The following is a 20,670-nucleotide window of genomic DNA, read 5'->3' as shown; positions in this document are numbered from 1 at the left end:
TTACTTGTCAAGATGGAATTTGAAAGAAGATCCGGTGAACGTCATACCATCCGCTTTGTGTGTTCAAGAAATGACGCTGGGGACCTCGGCTTGCGCCATGTCATTCAGATGATCTTGGAGAAGCTGCTTAAGGTAGACCTGGATAGAGTTTTTTGCATTCAGCAATTCTCACATATAAGCACCTATGATGTGTCGTTTTATGACAGGGGCTACTGTCTTAATATCTATGAGACTCTCAAGAAAGAAATTGCTCATGAGTACATGAAAGACTATACGTTTTTCCTTCAATGTTGACACTGAAGGCATGTGGACGTTTTGAAAATGGAAACACTTGTTAAAGTAAGCTGTTTTTGTTTCCTTTCTGTAAAATATTGTTGATTGATTACTTTGTTAAATTTTGAGAATTAGAAAAATCCTGACAGTATGATGAGGTGGTAACAGATGTCAATGCAAAATAATGCCATATTGTTACCATACCTGAATGCTATGTCAAAAGAAAAAAAAAAATAATAATACTCCAGAGGAAGTGTGCTTGCTCACCTGCAAGAAGCACTAGATAAGTGGCCAGCCCTGTTGCAGCTCTTGCACTCTGCACAGAACATTGCATGCACAGAGTTCCAGCAGCCAGCCAATGGGAGACATGTATGCAAATGAGCTGATGTCACGAGCCATCTCGCCCCCATTTCTCCGTGATTTAAGGCTTTGTATAGCAGTGAAAATTTGGGTAGGAGTGCTCGGATGATGTTTTTTAGTCAGGAATCTTCCAACTCTCTTGTTAGAAGAAGAAGGAAAAAAAATAAAAATTCTCGTCTCTCCATAAGTCCAAGGTAGGACTCCCAAGCGGGACATAAATAGAGAATGTGCTTGGCTTATATCATTGGGTAAGGTGGTCATATAGATGGTATGTCAAAAGAAAAGAAATAAATAAATAAAGAAATAACATCAGAAGTAACATCACAGACAAAAAAAACATCTCACTGTGACCAACTTACCTTTTTTTTTTTTTTTTTTAAATCAGAGCTTTCTTATGGTAGCTGTTTTAGGCTGGCTGCTGGACTGGCAAACGTCCGCTGCTCCTTCTTATCGGCCGTATCAAGCTGCTGGGGGTAGGTAGATTGACTGCACAATAAGCCCATGCAGCAAGCAATCTATTGCTCTCTCTTATCAGGCAACTGACATTGGACAGCGGCTAGAGCTAGACCAGTTAAGGGACGTTTTTCAGGTCCAAGATATCTCCAAAACCAAACATAGTGCTGTGTAGAGGCCTTTCATACGCGGCCGCAATCCCATCAAGCAATGCAGAACTAATCATCTTTTTTTTCAATATGCAAATCAGCCTGTAAGTGCATGGGGCACAGCCCGATTAACTAGATTTGCATACGGTAACGGGTGGCGGGCTGGCTGGGCGCTGGGCGCTGGGGGGGGTCGACTTCAGGCAGCAATTTTAGAAGACATGCCGAGCCCTTGCGACTATCTGTAGGCAAAGAGGTAAGTGAAGAGCCCTCCTCCTTCCTTCCCTCCCCGGTGCACTTATGGCTGATTTGCATATCCGTAAAAAGATGCTTATCGCTACATTGCTACTGCGCGCTGCGATCTTAAAGGTATGTTTGCACTGCTGTTTTAAAGCCCCTGCATGTCACGGTTATTGTTTATTTATACCTAACACACTCCCTTTAACTTTGCTTTGCTCTCTTTCTCAGTCATGTCAGGCTGGAGAGACACTGAGCAGAGGACGGGCAGACATCTATTGCTCTCTGTTATCAGCCGTTCCAGTCTTGGCAAAGGCTGAGCGTAGAACAGGTGTATGCAGTCTACTGCTCCCTGTTATCAGCCATTTCAGGCTGGGGAGAGGATCGCTTCTCGGCCTTTTGGCTCAGGCCAAGTGTCTGGGCTGAGTGGACGGTGTGATCAGGGGTCCGCCCTTACCAACCGAAGGATTTGGACCAATTTCCGTGCCTTGGGCATTTCTTACTTGTCAAGATGGAATTTGAAAGAAGATCCGGTGAACGTCATACCATCCGCTTTGTGTGTTCAAGAAATGACGCTGGGGACCTCGGCTTGCGCCATGTCATTCAGATGATCTTGGAGAAGCTGCTTAAGGTAGACCTGGATAGAGTTTTTTGCATTCAGCAATTCTCACATATAAGCACCTATGATGTGTCGTTTTATGACAGGGGCTACTGTCTTAATATCTATGAGACTCTCAAGAAAGAAATTGCTCATGAGTACATGAAAGACTATACGTTTTTCCTTCAATGTTGACACTGAAGGCATGTGGACGTTTTGAAAATGGAAACACTTGTTAAAGTAAGCTGTTTTTGTTTCCTTTCTGTAAAATATTGTTGATTGATTACTTTGTTAAATTTTGAGAATTAGAAAAATCCTGACAGTATGATGAGGTGGTAACAGATGTCAATGCAAAATAATGCCATATTGTTACCATACCTGAATGCTATGTCAAAAGAAAAAAAAAAATAATAATACTCCAGAGGAAGTGTGCTTGCTCACCTGCAAGAAGCACTAGATAAGTGGCCAGCCCTGTTGCAGCTCTTGCACTCTGCACAGAACATTGCATGCACAGAGTTCCAGCAGCCAGCCAATGGGAGACATGTATGCAAATGAGCTGATGTCACGAGCCATCTCGCCCCCATTTCTCCGTGATTTAAGGCTTTGTATAGCAGTGAAAATTTGGGTAGGAGTGCTCGGATGATGTTTTTTAGTCAGGAATCTTCCAACTCTCTTGTTAGAAGAAGAAGGAAAAAAAATAAAAATTCTCGTCTCTCCATAAGTCCAAGGTAGGACTCCCAAGCGGGACATAAATAGAGAATGTGCTTGGCTTATATCATTGGGTAAGGTGGTCATATAGATGGTATGTCAAAAGAAAAGAAATAAATAAAGAAAGAAATAACATCAGAAGTAACATCACAGACAAAAAAAACATCTCACTGTGACCAACTTACCTTTTTTTTTTTTTTTTTTTTTAAATCAGAGCTTTCTTATGGTAGCTGTTTTAGGCTGGCTGCTGGACTGGCAAACGTCCGCTGCTCCTTCTTATCGGCCGTATCAAGCTGCTGGGGGTAGGTAGATTGACTGCACAATAAGCCCATGCAGCAAGCAATCTATTGCTCTCTCTTATCAGGCAACTGACATTGGACAGCGGCTAGAGCTAGACCAGTTAAGGGACGTTTTTCAGGTCCAAGATATCTCCAAAACCAAACATAGTGCTGTGTAGAGGCCTTTCATACGCGGCCGCAATCCCATCAAGCAATGCAGAACTAATCATCTTTTTTTTCAATATGCAAATCAGCCTGTAAGTGCATGGGGCACAGCCCGATTAACTAGATTTGCATACGGTAACGGGTGGCGGGCTGGCTGGGAGCTGGGGGGGGGTCGACTTCAGGCAGCAATTTTAGAAGACATGCCGAGCCCTTGTGACTATCTGTAGGCAAAGAGGTAAGTGAAGAGCCCTCCTCCTCCCCCCCCCGGTGCACTTATGGCTGATTTGCATATCCGTAAAAAGATGCTTATCGCTACATTGCTACTGCGCGCTGCGATCTTAAAGGTATGTTTGCACTGCTGTTTTAAAGCCCCTGCATGTCACGGTTATATTTTATTTATACCTAACACACTCCCTTTAACTTTGCTTTGCTCTCTTTCTCAGTCATGTCAGGCTGGAGAGACACTGAGCAGAGGACGGGCAGACATCTATTGCTCTCTGTTATCAGCCGTTCCAGTCTTGGCAAAGGCTGAGCGTAGAACAGGTGTATGCAGTCTACTGCTCCCTGTTATCAGCCATTTCAGGCTGGGGAGAGGATCGCTTCTCGGCCTTTTGGCTCAGGCCAAGTGTCTGGGCTGAGTGGACGGTGTGATCAGGGGTCCGCCCTTACCAACCGAAGGATTTGGACCAATTTCCGTGCCTTGGGCATTTCTTACTTGTCAAGATGGAATTTGAAAGAAGATCCGGTGAACGTCATACCATCCGCTTTGTGTGTTCAAGAAATGACGCTGGGGACCAAGGCTTGCGCCATGTCATTCAGATGATCTTGGAGAAGCTGCTTAAGGTAGACCTGGATAGAGTTTTTTGCATTCAGCAATTCTCACATATAAGCACCTATGATGTGTCGTTTTATGACAGGGGCTACTGTCTTAATATCTATGAGACTCTCAAGAAAGAAATTGCTCATGAGTACATGAAAGACTATACGTTTTTCCTTCAATGTTGACACTGAAGGCATGTGGACGTTTTGAAAATGGAAACACTTGTTAAAGTAAGCTGTTTTTGTTTCCTTTCTGTAAAATATTGTTGATTGATTACTTTGTTAAATTTTGAGAATTAGAAAAATCCTGACAGTATGATGAGGTGGTAACAGATGTCAATGCAAAATAATGCCATATTGTTACCATACCTGAATGCTATGTCAAAAGAAAAAAAAAAATAATAATACTCCAGAGGAAGTGTGCTTGCTCACCTGCAAGAAGCACTAGATAAGTGGCCAGCCCTGTTGCAGCTCTTGCACTCTGCACAGAACATTGCATGCACAGAGTTCCAGCAGCCAGCCAATGGGAGACATGTATGCAAATGAGCTGATGTCACGAGCCATCTCGCCCCCATTTCTCCGTGATTTAAGGCTTTGTATAGCAGTGAAAATTTGGGTAGGAGTGCTCGGATGATGTTTTTTAGTCAGGAATCTTCCAACTCTCTTGTTAGAAGAAGAAGGAAAAAAAAATAAAAATTCTCGTCTCTCCATAAGTCCAAGGTAGGACTCCCAAGCGGGACATAAATAGAGAATGTGCTTGGCTTATATCATTGGGTAAGGTGGTCATATAGATGGTATGTCAAAAGAAAAGAAATAAATAAATAAAGAAATAACATCAGAAGTAACATCACAGACAAAAAAAACATCTCACTGTGACCAACTTACCTTTTTTTTTTTTTTTTTTTTTTAAATCAGAGCTTTCTTATGGTAGCTGTTTTAGGCTGGCTGCTGGACTGGCAAACGTCCGCTGCTCCTTCTTATCGGCCGTATCAAGCTGCTGGGGGTAGGTAGATTGACTGCACAATAAGCCCATGCAGCAAGCAATCTATTGCTCTCTCTTATCAGGCAACTGACATTGGACAGCGGCTAGAGCTAGACCAGTTAAGGGACGTTTTTCAGGTCCAAGATATCTCCAAAACCAAACATAGTGCTGTGTAGAGGCCTTTCATACGCGGCCGCAATCCCATCAAGCAATGCAGAACTAATCATCTTTTTTTTCAATATGCAAATCAGCCTGTAAGTGCATGGGGCACAGCCCGATTAACTAGATTTGCATACGGTAACGGGTGGCGGGCTGGCTGGGCGCTGGGCGCTGGGGGGGGTCGACTTCAGGCAGCAATTTTAGAAGACATGCCGAGCCCTTGCGACTATCTGTAGGCAAAGAGGTAAGTGAAGAGCCCTCCTCCTTCCTTCCCTCCCCGGTGCACTTATGGCTGATTTGCATATCCGTAAAAAGATGCTTATCGCTACATTGCTACTGCGCGCTGCGATCTTAAAGGTATGTTTGCACTGCTGTTTTAAAGCCCCTGCATGTCACGGTTATTGTTTATTTATACCTAACACACTCCCTTTAACTTTGCTTTGCTCTCTTTCTCAGTCATGTCAGGCTGGAGAGACACTGAGCAGAGGACGGGCAGACATCTATTGCTCTCTGTTATCAGCCGTTCCAGTCTTGGCAAAGGCTGAGCGTAGAACAGGTGTATGCAGTCTACTGCTCCCTGTTATCAGCCATTTCAGGCTGGGGAGAGGATCGCTTCTCGGCCTTTTGGCTCAGGCCAAGTGTCTGGGCTGAGTGGACGGTGTGATCAGGGGTCCGCCCTTACCAACCGAAGGATTTGGACCAATTTCCGTGCCTTGGGCATTTCTTACTTGTCAAGATGGAATTTGAAAGAAGATCCGGTGAACGTCATACCATCCGCTTTGTGTGTTCAAGAAATGACGCTGGGGACCAAGGCTTGCGCCATGTCATTCAGATGATCTTGGAGAAGCTGCTTAAGGTAGACCTGGATAGAGTTTTTTGCATTCAGCAATTCTCACATATAAGCACCTATGATGTGTCGTTTTATGACAGGGGCTACTGTCTTAATATCTATGAGACTCTCAAGAAAGAAATTGCTCATGAGTACATGAAAGACTATACGTTTTTCCTTCAATGTTGACACTGAAGGCATGTGGACGTTTTGAAAATGGAAACACTTGTTAAAGTAAGCTGTTTTTGTTTCCTTTCTGTAAAATATTGTTGATTGATTACTTTGTTAAATTTTGAGAATTAGAAAAATCCTGACAGTATGATGAGGTGGTAACAGATGTCAATGCAAAATAATGCCATATTGTTACCATACCTGAATGCTATGTCAAAAGAAAAAAAATAATAATAATACTCCAGAGGAAGTGTGCTTGCTCACCTGCAAGAAGCACTAGATAAGTGGCCAGCCCTGTTGCAGCTCTTGCACTCTGCACAGAACATTGCATGCACAGAGTTCCAGCAGCCAGCCAATGGGAGACATGTATGCAAATGAGCTGATGTCACGAGCCATCTCGCCCCCATTTCTCCGTGATTTAAGGCTTTGTATAGCAGTGAAAATTTGGGTAGGAGTGCTCGGATGATGTTTTTTAGTCAGGAATCTTCCAACTCTCTTGTTAGAAGAAGAAGAAGGAAAAAAAATAAAAATTCTCGTCTCTCCATAAGTCCAAGGTAGGACTCCCAAGCGGGACATAAATAGAGAATGTGCTTGGCTTATATCATTGGGTAAGGTGGTCATATAGATGGTATGTCAAAAGAAAAGAAATAAATAAATAAAGAAATAACATCAGAAGTAACATCACAGACAAAAAAAACATCTCACTGTGACCAACTTACCTTTTTTTCTTTTTTTTTTTTTTTTTAAATCAGAGCTTTCTTATGGTAGCTGTTTTAGGCTGGCTGCTGGACTGGCAAACGTCCGCTGCTCCTTCTTATCGGCCGTATCAAGCTGCTGGGGGTAGGTAGATTGACTGCACAATAAGCCCATGCAGCAAGCAATCTATTGCTCTCTCTTATCAGGCAACTGACATTGGACAGCGGCTAGAGCTAGACCAGTTAAGGGACGTTTTTCAGGTCCAAGATATCTCCAAAACCAAACATAGTGCTGTGTAGAGGCCTTTCATACGCGGCCGCAATCCCATCAAGCAATGCAGAACTAATCATCTTTTTTTTCAATATGCAAATCAGCCTGTAAGTGCATGGGGCACAGCCCGATTAACTAGATTTGCATACGGTAACGGGTGGCGGGCTGGCTGGGCGCTGGGCGCTGGGGGGGGTCGACTTCAGGCAGCAATTTTAGAAGACATGCCGAGCCCTTGCGACTATCTGTAGGCAAAGAGGTAAGTGAAGAGCCCTCCTCCTTCCTTCCCTCCCCGGTGCACTTATGGCTGATTTGCATATCCGTAAAAAGATGCTTATCGCTACATTGCTACTGCGCGCTGCGATCTTAAAGGTATGTTTGCACTGCTGTTTTAAAGCCCCTGCATGTCACGGTTATTGTTTATTTATACCTAACACACTCCCTTTAACTTTGCTTTGCTCTCTTTCTCAGTCATGTCAGGCTGGAGAGACACTGAGCAGAGGACGGGCAGACATCTATTGCTCTCTGTTATCAGCCGTTCCAGTCTTGGCAAAGGCTGAGCGTAGAACAGGTGTATGCAGTCTACTGCTCCCTGTTATCAGCCATTTCAGGCTGGGGAGAGGATCGCTTCTCGGCCTTTTGGCTCAGGCCAAGTGTCTGGGCTGAGTGGACGGTGTGATCAGGGGTCCGCCCTTACCAACCGAAGGATTTGGACCAATTTCCGTGCCTTGGGCATTTCTTACTTGTCAAGATGGAATTTGAAAGAAGATCCGGTGAACGTCATACCATCCGCTTTGTGTGTTCAAGAAATGACGCTGGGGACCAAGGCTTGCGCCATGTCATTCAGATGATCTTGGAGAAGCTGCTTAAGGTAGACCTGGATAGAGTTTTTTGCATTCAGCAATTCTCACATATAAGCACCTATGATGTGTCGTTTTATGACAGGGGCTACTGTCTTAATATCTATGAGACTCTCAAGAAAGAAATTGCTCATGAGTACATGAAAGACTATACGTTTTTCCTTCAATGTTGACACTGAAGGCATGTGGACGTTTTGAAAATGGAAACACTTGTTAAAGTAAGCTGTTTTTGTTTCCTTTCTGTAAAATATTGTTGATTGATTACTTTGTTAAATTTTGAGAATTAGAAAAATCCTGACAGTATGATGAGGTGGTAACAGATGTCAATGCAAAATAATGCCATATTGTTACCATACCTGAATGCTATGTCAAAAGAAAAAAAAAAATAATAATACTCCAGAGGAAGTGTGCTTGCTCACCTGCAAGAAGCACTAGATAAGTGGCCAGCCCTGTTGCAGCTCTTGCACTCTGCACAGAACATTGCATGCACAGAGTTCCAGCAGCCAGCCAATGGGAGACATGTATGCAAATGAGCTGATGTCACGAGCCATCTCGCCCCCATTTCTCCGTGATTTAAGGCTTTGTATAGCAGTGAAAATTTGGGTAGGAGTGCTCGGATGATGTTTTTTAGTCAGGAATCTTCCAACTCTCTTGTTAGAAGAAGAAGAAGGAAAAAAAAATAAAAATTCTCGTCTCTCCATAAGTCCAAGGTAGGACTCCCAAGCGGGACATAAATAGAGAATGTGCTTGGCTTATATCATTGGGTAAGGTGGTCATATAGATGGTATGTCAAAAGAAAAGAAATAAATAAAGAAAGAAATAACATCAGAAGTAACATCACAGACAAAAAAAACATCTCACTGTGACCAACTTACCTTTTTTTTTTTTTTTTTTTTTAAATCAGAGCTTTCTTATGGTAGCTGTTTTAGGCTGGCTGCTGGACTGGCAAACGTCCGCTGCTCCTTCTTATCGGCCGTATCAAGCTGCTGGGGGTAGGTAGATTGACTGCACAATAAGCCCATGCAGCAAGCAATCTATTGCTCTCTCTTATCAGGCAACTGACATTGGACAGCGGCTAGAGCTAGACCAGTTAAGGGACGTTTTTCAGGTCCAAGATATCTCCAAAACCAAACATAGTGCTGTGTAGAGGCCTTTCATACGCGGCCGCAATCCCATCAAGCAATGCAGAACTAATCATCTTTTTTTTCAATATGCAAATCAGCCTGTAAGTGCATGGGGCACAGCCCGATTAACTAGATTTGCATACGGTAACGGGTGGCGGGCTGGCTGGGCGCTGGGCGCTGGGGGGGGTCGACTTCAGGCAGCAATTTTAGAAGACATGCCGAGCCCTTGCGACTATCTGTAGGCAAAGAGGTAAGTGAAGAGCCCTCCTCCTTCCTTCCCTCCCCGGTGCACTTATGGCTGATTTGCATATCCGTAAAAAGATGCTTATCGCTACATTGCTACTGCGCGCTGCGATCTTAAAGGTATGTTTGCACTGCTGTTTTAAAGCCCCTGCATGTCACGGTTATTGTTTATTTATACCTAACACACTCCCTTTAACTTTGCTTTGCTCTCTTTCTCAGTCATGTCAGGCTGGAGAGACACTGAGCAGAGGACGGGCAGACATCTATTGCTCTCTGTTATCAGCCGTTCCAGTCTTGGCAAAGGCTGAGCGTAGAACAGGTGTATGCAGTCTACTGCTCCCTGTTATCAGCCATTTCAGGCTGGGGAGAGGATCGCTTCTCGGCCTTTTGGCTCAGGCCAAGTGTCTGGGCTGAGTGGACGGTGTGATCAGGGGTCCGCCCTTACCAACCGAAGGATTTGGACCAATTTCCGTGCCTTGGGCATTTCTTACTTGTCAAGATGGAATTTGAAAGAAGATCCGGTGAACGTCATACCATCCGCTTTGTGTGTTCAAGAAATGACGCTGGGGACCTCGGCTTGCGCCATGTCATTCAGATGATCTTGGAGAAGCTGCTTAAGGTAGACCTGGATAGAGTTTTTTGCATTCAGCAATTCTCACATATAAGCACCTATGATGTGTCGTTTTATGACAGGGGCTACTGTCTTAATATCTATGAGACTCTCAAGAAAGAAATTGCTCATGAGTACATGAAAGACTATACGTTTTTCCTTCAATGTTGACACTGAAGGCATGTGGACGTTTTGAAAATGGAAACACTTGTTAAAGTAAGCTGTTTTTGTTTCCTTTCTGTAAAATATTGTTGATTGATTACTTTGTTAAATTTTGAGAATTAGAAAAATCCTGACAGTATGATGAGGTGGTAACAGATGTCAATGCAAAATAATGCCATATTGTTACCATACCTGAATGCTATGTCAAAAGAAAAAAAAAAATAATAATACTCCAGAGGAAGTGTGCTTGCTCACCTGCAAGAAGCACTAGATAAGTGGCCAGCCCTGTTGCAGCTCTTGCACTCTGCACAGAACATTGCATGCACAGAGTTCCAGCAGCCAGCCAATGGGAGACATGTATGCAAATGAGCTGATGTCACGAGCCATCTCGCCCCCATTTCTCCGTGATTTAAGGCTTTGTATAGCAGTGAAAATTTGGGTAGGAGTGCTCGGATGATGTTTTTTAGTCAGGAATCTTCCAACTCTCTTGTTAGAAGAAGAAGGAAAAAAAATAAAAATTCTCGTCTCTCCATAAGTCCAAGGTAGGACTCCCAAGCGGGACATAAATAGAGAATGTGCTTGGCTTATATCATTGGGTAAGGTGGTCATATAGATGGTATGTCAAAAGAAAAGAAATAAAGAAAGAAAGAAAGAAATAACATCAGAAGTAACATCACAGACAAAAAAAACATCTCACTGTGACCAACTTACCTTTTTTTTTTTTTTTTTTAAATCAGAGCTTTCTTATGGTAGCTGTTTTAGGCTGGCTGCTGGACTGGCAAACGTCCGCTGCTCCTTCTTATCGGCCGTATCAAGCTGCTGGGGGTAGGTAGATTGACTGCACAATAAGCCCATGCAGCAAGCAATCTATTGCTCTCTCTTATCAGGCAACTGACATTGGACAGCGGCTAGAGCTAGACCAGTTAAGGGACGTTTTTCAGGTCCAAGATATCTCCAAAACCAAACATAGTGCTGTGTAGAGGCCTTTCATACGCGGCCGCAATCCCATCAAGCAATGCAGAACTAATCATCTTTTTTTTCAATATGCAAATCAGCCTGTAAGTGCATGGGGCACAGCCCGATTAACTAGATTTGCATACGGTAACGGGTGGCGGGCTGGCTGGGCGCTGGGCGCTGGGGGGGGTCGACTTCAGGCAGCAATTTTAGAAGACATGCCGAGCCCTTGCGACTATCTGTAGGCAAAGAGGTAAGTGAAGAGCCCTCCTCCTTCCTTCCCTCCCCGGTGCACTTATGGCTGATTTGCATATCCGTAAAAAGATGCTTATCGCTACATTGCTACTGCGCGCTGCGATCTTAAAGGTATGTTTGCACTGCTGTTTTAAAGCCCCTGCATGTCACGGTTATTGTTTATTTATACCTAACACACTCCCTTTAACTTTGCTTTGCTCTCTTTCTCAGTCATGTCAGGCTGGAGAGACACTGAGCAGAGGACGGGCAGACATCTATTGCTCTCTGTTATCAGCCGTTCCAGTCTTGGCAAAGGCTGAGCGTAGAACAGGTGTATGCAGTCTACTGCTCCCTGTTATCAGCCATTTCAGGCTGGGGAGAGGATCGCTTCTCGGCCTTTTGGCTCAGGCCAAGTGTCTGGGCTGAGTGGACGGTGTGATCAGGGGTCCGCCCTTACCAACCGAAGGATTTGGACCAATTTCCGTGCCTTGGGCATTTCTTACTTGTCAAGATGGAATTTGAAAGAAGATCCGGTGAACGTCATACCATCCGCTTTGTGTGTTCAAGAAATGACGCTGGGGACCTCGGCTTGCGCCATGTCATTCAGATGATCTTGGAGAAGCTGCTTAAGGTAGACCTGGATAGAGTTTTTTGCATTCAGCAATTCTCACATATAAGCACCTATGATGTGTCGTTTTATGACAGGGGCTACTGTCTTAATATCTATGAGACTCTCAAGAAAGAAATTGCTCATGAGTACATGAAAGACTATACGTTTTTCCTTCAATGTTGACACTGAAGGCATGTGGACGTTTTGAAAATGGAAACACTTGTTAAAGTAAGCTGTTTTTGTTTCCTTTCTGTAAAATATTGTTGATTGATTACTTTGTTAAATTTTGAGAATTAGAAAAATCCTGACAGTATGATGAGGTGGTAACAGATGTCAATGCAAAATAATGCCATATTGTTACCATACCTGAATGCTATGTCAAAAGAAAAAAAAAAATAATAATACTCCAGAGGAAGTGTGCTTGCTCACCTGCAAGAAGCACTAGATAAGTGGCCAGCCCTGTTGCAGCTCTTGCACTCTGCACAGAACATTGCATGCACAGAGTTCCAGCAGCCAGCCAATGGGAGACATGTATGCAAATGAGCTGATGTCACGAGCCATCTCGCCCCCATTTCTCCGTGATTTAAGGCTTTGTATAGCAGTGAAAATTTGGGTAGGAGTGCTCGGATGATGTTTTTTAGTCAGGAATCTTCCAACTCTCTTGTTAGAAGAAGAAGGAAAAAAAATAAAAATTCTCGTCTCTCCATAAGTCCAAGGTAGGACTCCCAAGCGGGACATAAATAGAGAATGTGCTTGGCTTATATCATTGGGTAAGGTGGTCATATAGATGGTATGTCAAAAGAAAAGAAATAAATAAAGAAAGAAATAACATCAGAAGTAACATCACAGACAAAAAAAACATCTCACTGTGACCAACTTACCTTTTTTTTTTTTTTTTTAAATCAGAGCTTTCTTATGGTAGCTGTTTTAGGCTGGCTGCTGGACTGGCAAACGTCCGCTGCTCCTTCTTATCGGCCGTATCAAGCTGCTGGGGGTAGGTAGATTGACTGCACAATAAGCCCATGCAGCAAGCAATCTATTGCTCTCTCTTATCAGGCAACTGACATTGGACAGCGGCTAGAGCTAGACCAGTTAAGGGACGTTTTTCAGGTCCAAGATATCTCCAAAACCAAACATAGTGCTGTGTAGAGGCCTTTCATACGCGGCCGCAATCCCATCAAGCAATGCAGAACTAATCATCTTTTTTTTCAATATGCAAATCAGCCTGTAAGTGCATGGGGCACAGCCCGATTAACTAGATTTGCATACGGTAACGGGTGGCGGGCTGGCTGGGCGCTGGGCGCTGGGGGGGGTCGACTTCAGGCAGCAATTTTAGAAGACATGCCGAGCCCTTGCGACTATCTGTAGGCAAAGAGGTAAGTGAAGAGCCCTCCTCCTTCCTTCCCTCCCCGGTGCACTTATGGCTGATTTGCATATCCGTAAAAAGATGCTTATCGCTACATTGCTACTGCGCGCTGCGATCTTAAAGGTATGTTTGCACTGCTGTTTTAAAGCCCCTGCATGTCACGGTTATTGTTTATTTATACCTAACACACTCCCTTTAACTTTGCTTTGCTCTCTTTCTCAGTCATGTCAGGCTGGAGAGACACTGAGCAGAGGACGGGCAGACATCTATTGCTCTCTGTTATCAGCCGTTCCAGTCTTGGCAAAGGCTGAGCGTAGAACAGGTGTATGCAGTCTACTGCTCCCTGTTATCAGCCATTTCAGGCTGGGGAGAGGATCGCTTCTCGGCCTTTTGGCTCAGGCCAAGTGTCTGGGCTGAGTGGACGGTGTGATCAGGGGTCCGCCCTTACCAACCGAAGGATTTGGACCAATTTCCGTGCCTTGGGCATTTCTTACTTGTCAAGATGGAATTTGAAAGAAGATCCGGTGAACGTCATACCATCCGCTTTGTGTGTTCAAGAAATGACGCTGGGGACCTCGGCTTGCGCCATGTCATTCAGATGATCTTGGAGAAGCTGCTTAAGGTAGACCTGGATAGAGTTTTTTGCATTCAGCAATTCTCACATATAAGCACCTATGATGTGTCGTTTTATGACAGGGGCTACTGTCTTAATATCTATGAGACTCTCAAGAAAGAAATTGCTCATGAGTACATGAAAGACTATACGTTTTTCCTTCAATGTTGACACTGAAGGCATGTGGACGTTTTGAAAATGGAAACACTTGTTAAAGTAAGCTGTTTTTGTTTCCTTTCTGTAAAATATTGTTGATTGATTACTTTGTTAAATTTTGAGAATTAGAAAAATCCTGACAGTATGATGAGGTGGTAACAGATGTCAATGCAAAATAATGCCATATTGTTACCATACCTGAATGCTATGTCAAAAGAAAAAAAAAAATAATAATACTCCAGAGGAAGTGTGCTTGCTCACCTGCAAGAAGCACTAGATAAGTGGCCAGCCCTGTTGCAGCTCTTGCACTCTGCACAGAACATTGCATGCACAGAGTTCCAGCAGCCAGCCAATGGGAGACATGTATGCAAATGAGCTGATGTCACGAGCCATCTCGCCCCCATTTCTCCGTGATTTAAGGCTTTGTATAGCAGTGAAAATTTGGGTAGGAGTGCTCGGATGATGTTTTTTAGTCAGGAATCTTCCAACTCTCTTGTTAGAAGAAGAAGGAAAAAAAATAAAAATTCTCGTCTCTCCATAAGTCCAAGGTAGGACTCCCAAGCGGGACATAAATAGAGAATGTGCTTGGCTTATATCATTGGGTAAGGTGGTCATATAGATGGTATGTCAAAAGAAAAGAAATAAATAAAGAAAGAAATAACATCAGAAGTAACATCACAGACAAAAAAAACATCTCACTGTGACCAACTTACCTTTTTTTTTTTTTTTTTTTTAAATCAGAGCTTTCTTATGGTAGCTGTTTTAGGCTGGCTGCTGGACTGGCAAACGTCCGCTGCTCCTTCTTATCGGCCGTATCAAGCTGCTGGGGGTAGGTAGATTGACTGCACAATAAGCCCATGCAGCAAGCAATCTATTGCTCTCTCTTATCAGGCAACTGACATTGGACAGCGGCTAGAGCTAGACCAGTTAAGGGACGTTTTTCAGGTCCAAGATATCTCCAAAACCAAACATAGTGCTGTGTAGAGGCCTTTCATACGCGGCCGCAATCCCATCAAGCAATGCAGAACTAATCATCTTTTTTTTCAATATGCAAATCAGCCTGTAAGTGCATGGGGCACAGCCCGATTAACTAGATTTGCATACGGTAACGGGTGGCGGGCTGGCTGGGCGCTGGGCGCTGGGGGGGGTCGACTTCAGGCAGCAATTTTAGAAGACATGCCGAGCCCTTGCGACTATCTGTAGGCAAAGAGGTAAGTGAAGAGCCCTCCTCCTTCCTTCCCTCCCCGGTGCACTTATGGCTGATTTGCATATCCGTAAAAAGATGCTTATCGCTACATTGCTACTGCGCGCTGCGATCTTAAAGGTATGTTTGCACTGCTGTTTTAAAGCCCCTGCATGTCACGGTTATTGTTTATTTATACCTAACACACTCCCTTTAACTTTGCTTTGCTCTCTTTCTCAGTCATGTCAGGCTGGAGAGACACTGAGCAGAGGACGGGCAGACATCTATTGCTCTCTGTTATCAGCCGTTCCAGTCTTGGCAAAGGCTGAGCGTAGAACAGGTGTATGCAGTCTACTGCTCCCTGTTATCAGCCATTTCAGGCTGGGGAGAGGATCGCTTCTCGGCCTTTTGGCTCAGGCCAAGTGTCTGGGCTGAGTGGACGGTGTGATCAGGGGTCCGCCCTTACCAACCGAAGGATTTGGACCAATTTCCGTGCCTTGGGCATTTCTTACTTGTCAAGATGGAATTTGAAAGAAGATCCGGTGAACGTCATACCATCCGCTTTGTGTGTTCAAGAAATGACGCTGGGGACCAAGGCTTGCGCCATGTCATTCAGATGATCTTGGAGAAGCTGCTTAAGGTAGACCTGGATAGAGTTTTTTGCATTCAGCAATTCTCACATATAAGCACCTATGATGTGTCGTTTTATGACAGGGGCTACTGTCTTAATATCTATGAGACTCTCAAGAAAGAAATTGCTCATGAGTACATGAAAGACTATACGTTTTTCCTTCAATGTTGACACTGAAGGCATGTGGACGTTTTGAAAATGGAAACACTTGTTAAAGTAAGCTGTTTTTGTTTCCTTTCTGTAAAATATTGTTGATTGATTACTTTGTTAAATTTTGAGAATTAGAAAAATCCTGACAGTATGATGAGGTGGTAACAGATGTCAATGCAAAATAATGCCATATTGTTACCATACCTGAATGCTATGTCAAAAGAAAAAAAAAAATAATAATACTCCAGAGGAAGTGTGCTTGCTCACCTGCAAGAAGCACTAGATAAGTGGCCAGCCCTGTTGCAGCTCTTGCACTCTGCACAGAACATTGCATGCACAGAGTTCCAGCAGCCAGCCAATGGGAGACATGTATGCAAATGAGCTGATGTCACGAGCCATCTCGCCCCCATTTCTCCGTGATTTAAGGCTTTGTATAGCAGTGAAAATTTGGGTAGGAGTGCTCGGATGATGTTTTTTAGTCAGGAATCTTCCAACTCTCTTGTTAGAAGAAGAAGGAAAAAAAATAAAAATTCTCGTCTCTCCATAAGTCCAAGGTAGGACTCCCAAGCGGGACATAAATAGAGAATGTGCTTGGCTTATATCATTGGGTAAGGTGGTCATATAGATGGTATGTCAAAAGAAAAGAAATAAATAAATAAAGAAATAACATCAGAAGTAACATCACAGACAAAAAAAACATCTCACTGTGACCAACTTACCTTTTTTTTTTTTTTTTTTTTTAAATCAGAGCTTTCTTATGGTAGCTGTTTTAGGCTGGCTGCTGGACTGGCAAACGTCCGCTGCTCCTTCTTATCGGCCGTATCAAGCTGCTGGGGGTAGGTAGATTGACTGCACAATAAGCCCATGCAGCAAGCAATCTATTGCTCTCTCTTATCAGGCAACTGACATTGGACAGCGGCTAGAGCTAGACCAGTTAAGGGACGTTTTTCAGGTCCAAGATATCTCCAAAACCAAACATAGTGCTGTGTAGAGGCCTTTCATACGCGGCCGCAATCCCATCAAGCAATGCAGAACTAATCATCTTTTTTTTCAATATGCAAATCAGCCTGTAAGTGCATGGGGCACAGCCCGATTAACTAGATTTGCATACGGTAACGGGTGGCGGGCTGGCTGGGCGCTGGGCGCTGGGGGGGGTCGACTTCAGGCAGCAATTTTAGAAGACATGCCGAGCCCTTGCGACTATCTGTAGGCAAAGAGGTAAGTGAAGAGCCCTCCTCCTTCCTTCCCTCCCCGGTGCACTTATGGCTGATTTGCATATCCGTAAAAAGATGCTTATCGCTACATTGCTACTGCGCGCTGCGATCTTAAAGGTATGTTTGCACTGCTGTTTTAAAGCCCCTGCATGTCACGGTTATTGTTTATTTATACCTAACACACTCCCTTTAACTTTGCTTTGCTCTCTTTCTCAGTCATGTCAGGCTGGAGAGACACTGAGCAGAGGACGGGCAGACATCTATTGCTCTCTGTTATCAGCCGTTCCAGTCTTGGCAAAGGCTGAGCGTAGAACAGGTGTATGCAGTCTACTGCTCCCTGTTATCAGCCATTTCAGGCTGGGGAGAGGATCGCTTCTCGGCCTTTTGGCTCAGGCCAAGTGTCTGGGCTGAGTGGACGGTGTGATCAGGGGTCCGCCCTTACCAACCGAAGGATTTGGACCAATTTCCGTGCCTTGGGCATTTCTTACTTGTCAAGATGGAATTTGAAAGAAGATCCGGTGAACGTCATACCATCCGCTTTGTGTGTTCAAGAAATGACGCTGGGGACCAAGGCTTGCGCCATGTCATTCAGATGATCTTGGAGAAGCTGCTTAAGGTAGACCTGGATAGAGTTTTTTGCATTCAGCAATTCTCACATATAAGCACCTATGATGTGTCGTTTTATGACAGGGGCTACTGTCTTAATATCTATGAGACTCTCAAGAAAGAAATTGCTCATGAGTACATGAAAGACTATACGTTTTTCCTTCAATGTTGACACTGAAGGCATGTGGACGTTTTGAAAATGGAAACACTTGTTAAAGTAAGCTGTTTTTGTTTCCTTTCTGTAAAATATTGTTGATTGATTACTTTGTTAAATTTTGAGAATTAGAAAAATCCTGACAGTATGATGAGGTGGTAACAGATGTCAATGCAAAATAATGCCATATTGTTACCATACCTGAATGCTATGTCAAAAGAAAAAAAAAAATAATAATACTCCAGAGGAAGTGTGCTTGCTCACCTGCAAGAAGCACTAGATAAGTGGCCAGCCCTGTTGCAGCTCTTGCACTCTGCACAGAACATTGCATGCACAGAGTTCCAGCAGCCAGCCAATGGGAGACATGTATGCAAATGAGCTGATGTCACGAGCCATCTCGCCCCCATTTCTCCGTGATTTAAGGCTTTGTATAGCAGTGAAAATTTGGGTAGGAGTGCTCGGATGATGTTTTTTAGTCAGGAATCTTCCAACTCTCTTGTTAGAAGAAGAAGAAGGAAAAAAAATAAAAATTCTCGTCTCTCCATAAGTCCAAGGTAGGACTCCCAAGCGGGACATAAATAGAGAATGTGCTTGGCTTATATCATTGGGTAAGGTGGTCATATAGATGGTATGTCAAAAGAAAAGAAATAAATAAAGAAAGAAATAACATCAGAAGTAACATCACAGACAAAAAAAACATCTCACTGTGACCAACTTACCTTTTTTTTTTTTTTTTTTTTTAAATCAGAGCTTTCTTATGGTAGCTGTTTTAGGCTGGCTGCTGGACTGGCAAACGTCCGCTGCTCCTTCTTATCGGCCGTATCAAGCTGCTGGGGGTAGGTAGATTGACTGCACAATAAGCCCATGCAGCAAGCAATCTATTGCTCTCTCTTATCAGGCAACTGACATTGGACAGCGGCTAGAGCTAGACCAGTTAAGGGACGTTTTTCAGGTCCAAGATATCTCCAAAACCAAACATAGTGCTGTGTAGAGGCCTTTCATACGCGGCCGCAATCCCATCAAGCAATGCAGAACTAATCATCTTTTTTTTCAATATGCAAATCAGCCTGTAAGTGCATGGGGCACAGCCCGATTAACTAGATTTGCATACGGTAACGGGTGGCGGGCTGGCTGGGCGCTGGGCGCTGGGGGGGGTCGACTTCAGGCAGCAATTTTAGAAGACATGCCGAGCCCTTGCGACTATCTGTAGGCAAAGAGGTAAGTGAAGAGCCCTCCTCCTTCCTTCCCTCCCCGGTGCACTTATGGCTGATTTGCATATCCGTAAAAAGATGCTTATCGCTACATTGCTACTGCGCGCTGCGATCTTAAAGGTATGTTTGCACTGCTGTTTTAAAGCCCCTGCATGTCACGGTTATTGTTTATTTATACCTAACACACTCCCTTTAACTTTGCTTTGCTCTCTTTCTCAGTCATGTCAGGCTGGAGAGACACTGAGCAGAGGACGGGCAGACATCTATTGCTCTCTGTTATCAGCCGTTCCAGTCTTGGCAAAGGCTGAGCGTAGAACAGGTGTATGCAGTCTACTGCTCCCTGTTATCAGCCATTTCAGGCTGGGGAGAGGATCGCTTCTCGGCCTTTTGGCTCAGGCCAAGTGTCTGGGCTGAGTGGACGGTGTGATCAGGGGTCCGCCCTTACCAACCGAAGGATTTGGACCAATTTCCGTGCCTTGGGCATTTCTTACTTGTCAAGATGGAATTTGAAAGAAGATCCGGTGAACGTCATACCATCCGCTTTGTGTGTTCAAGAAATGACGCTGGGGACCTCGGCTTGCGCCATGTCATTCAGATGATCTTGGAGAAGCTGCTTAAGGTAGACCTGGATAGAGTTTTTTGCATTCAGCAATTCTCACATATAAGCACCTATGATGTGTCGTTTTATGACAGGGGCTACTGTCTTAATATCTATGAGACTCTCAAGAAAGAAATTGCTCATGAGTACATGAAAGACTATACGTTTTTCCTTCAATGTTGACACTGAAGGCATGTGGACGTTTTGAAAATGGAAACACTTGTTAAAGTAAGCTGTTTTTGTTTCCTTTCTGTAAAATATTGTTGATTGATTACTTTGTTAAATTTTGAGAATTAGAAAAATCCTGACAGTATGATGAGGTGGTAACAGATGTCAATGCAAAATAATGCCATATTGTTACCATACCTGAATGCTATGTCAAAAGAAAAAAAAAAATAATAATACTCCAGAGGAAGTGTGCTTGCTCACCTGCAAGAAGCACTAGATAAGTGGCCAGCCCTGTTGCAGCTCTTGCACTCTGCACAGAACATTGCATGCACAGAGTTCCAGCAGCCAGCCAATGGGAGACATGTATGCAAATGAGCTGATGTCACGAGCCATCTCGCCCCCATTTCTCCGTGATTTAAGGCTTTGTATAGCAGTGAAAATTTGGGTAGGAGTGCTCGGATGATGTTTTTTAGTCAGGAATCTTCCAACTCTCTTGTTAGAAGAAGAAGGAAAAAAAATAAAAATTCTCGTCTCTCCATAAGTCCAAGGTAGGACTCCCAAGCGGGACATAAATAGAGAATGTGCTTGGCTTATATCATTGGGTAAGGTGGTCATATAGATGGTATGTCAAAAGAAAAGAAATAAAGAAAGAAAGAAATAACATCAGAAGTAACATCACAGA

The sequence above is a fragment of the Leptodactylus fuscus genome, chromosome 11, assembly GCF_031893055.1.
Source record: "Leptodactylus fuscus isolate aLepFus1 chromosome 11, aLepFus1.hap2, whole genome shotgun sequence".
NCBI lineage: Eukaryota > Metazoa > Chordata > Amphibia > Anura > Leptodactylidae > Leptodactylus > Leptodactylus fuscus.
This window is presented reverse-complemented; position numbering follows the sequence as displayed.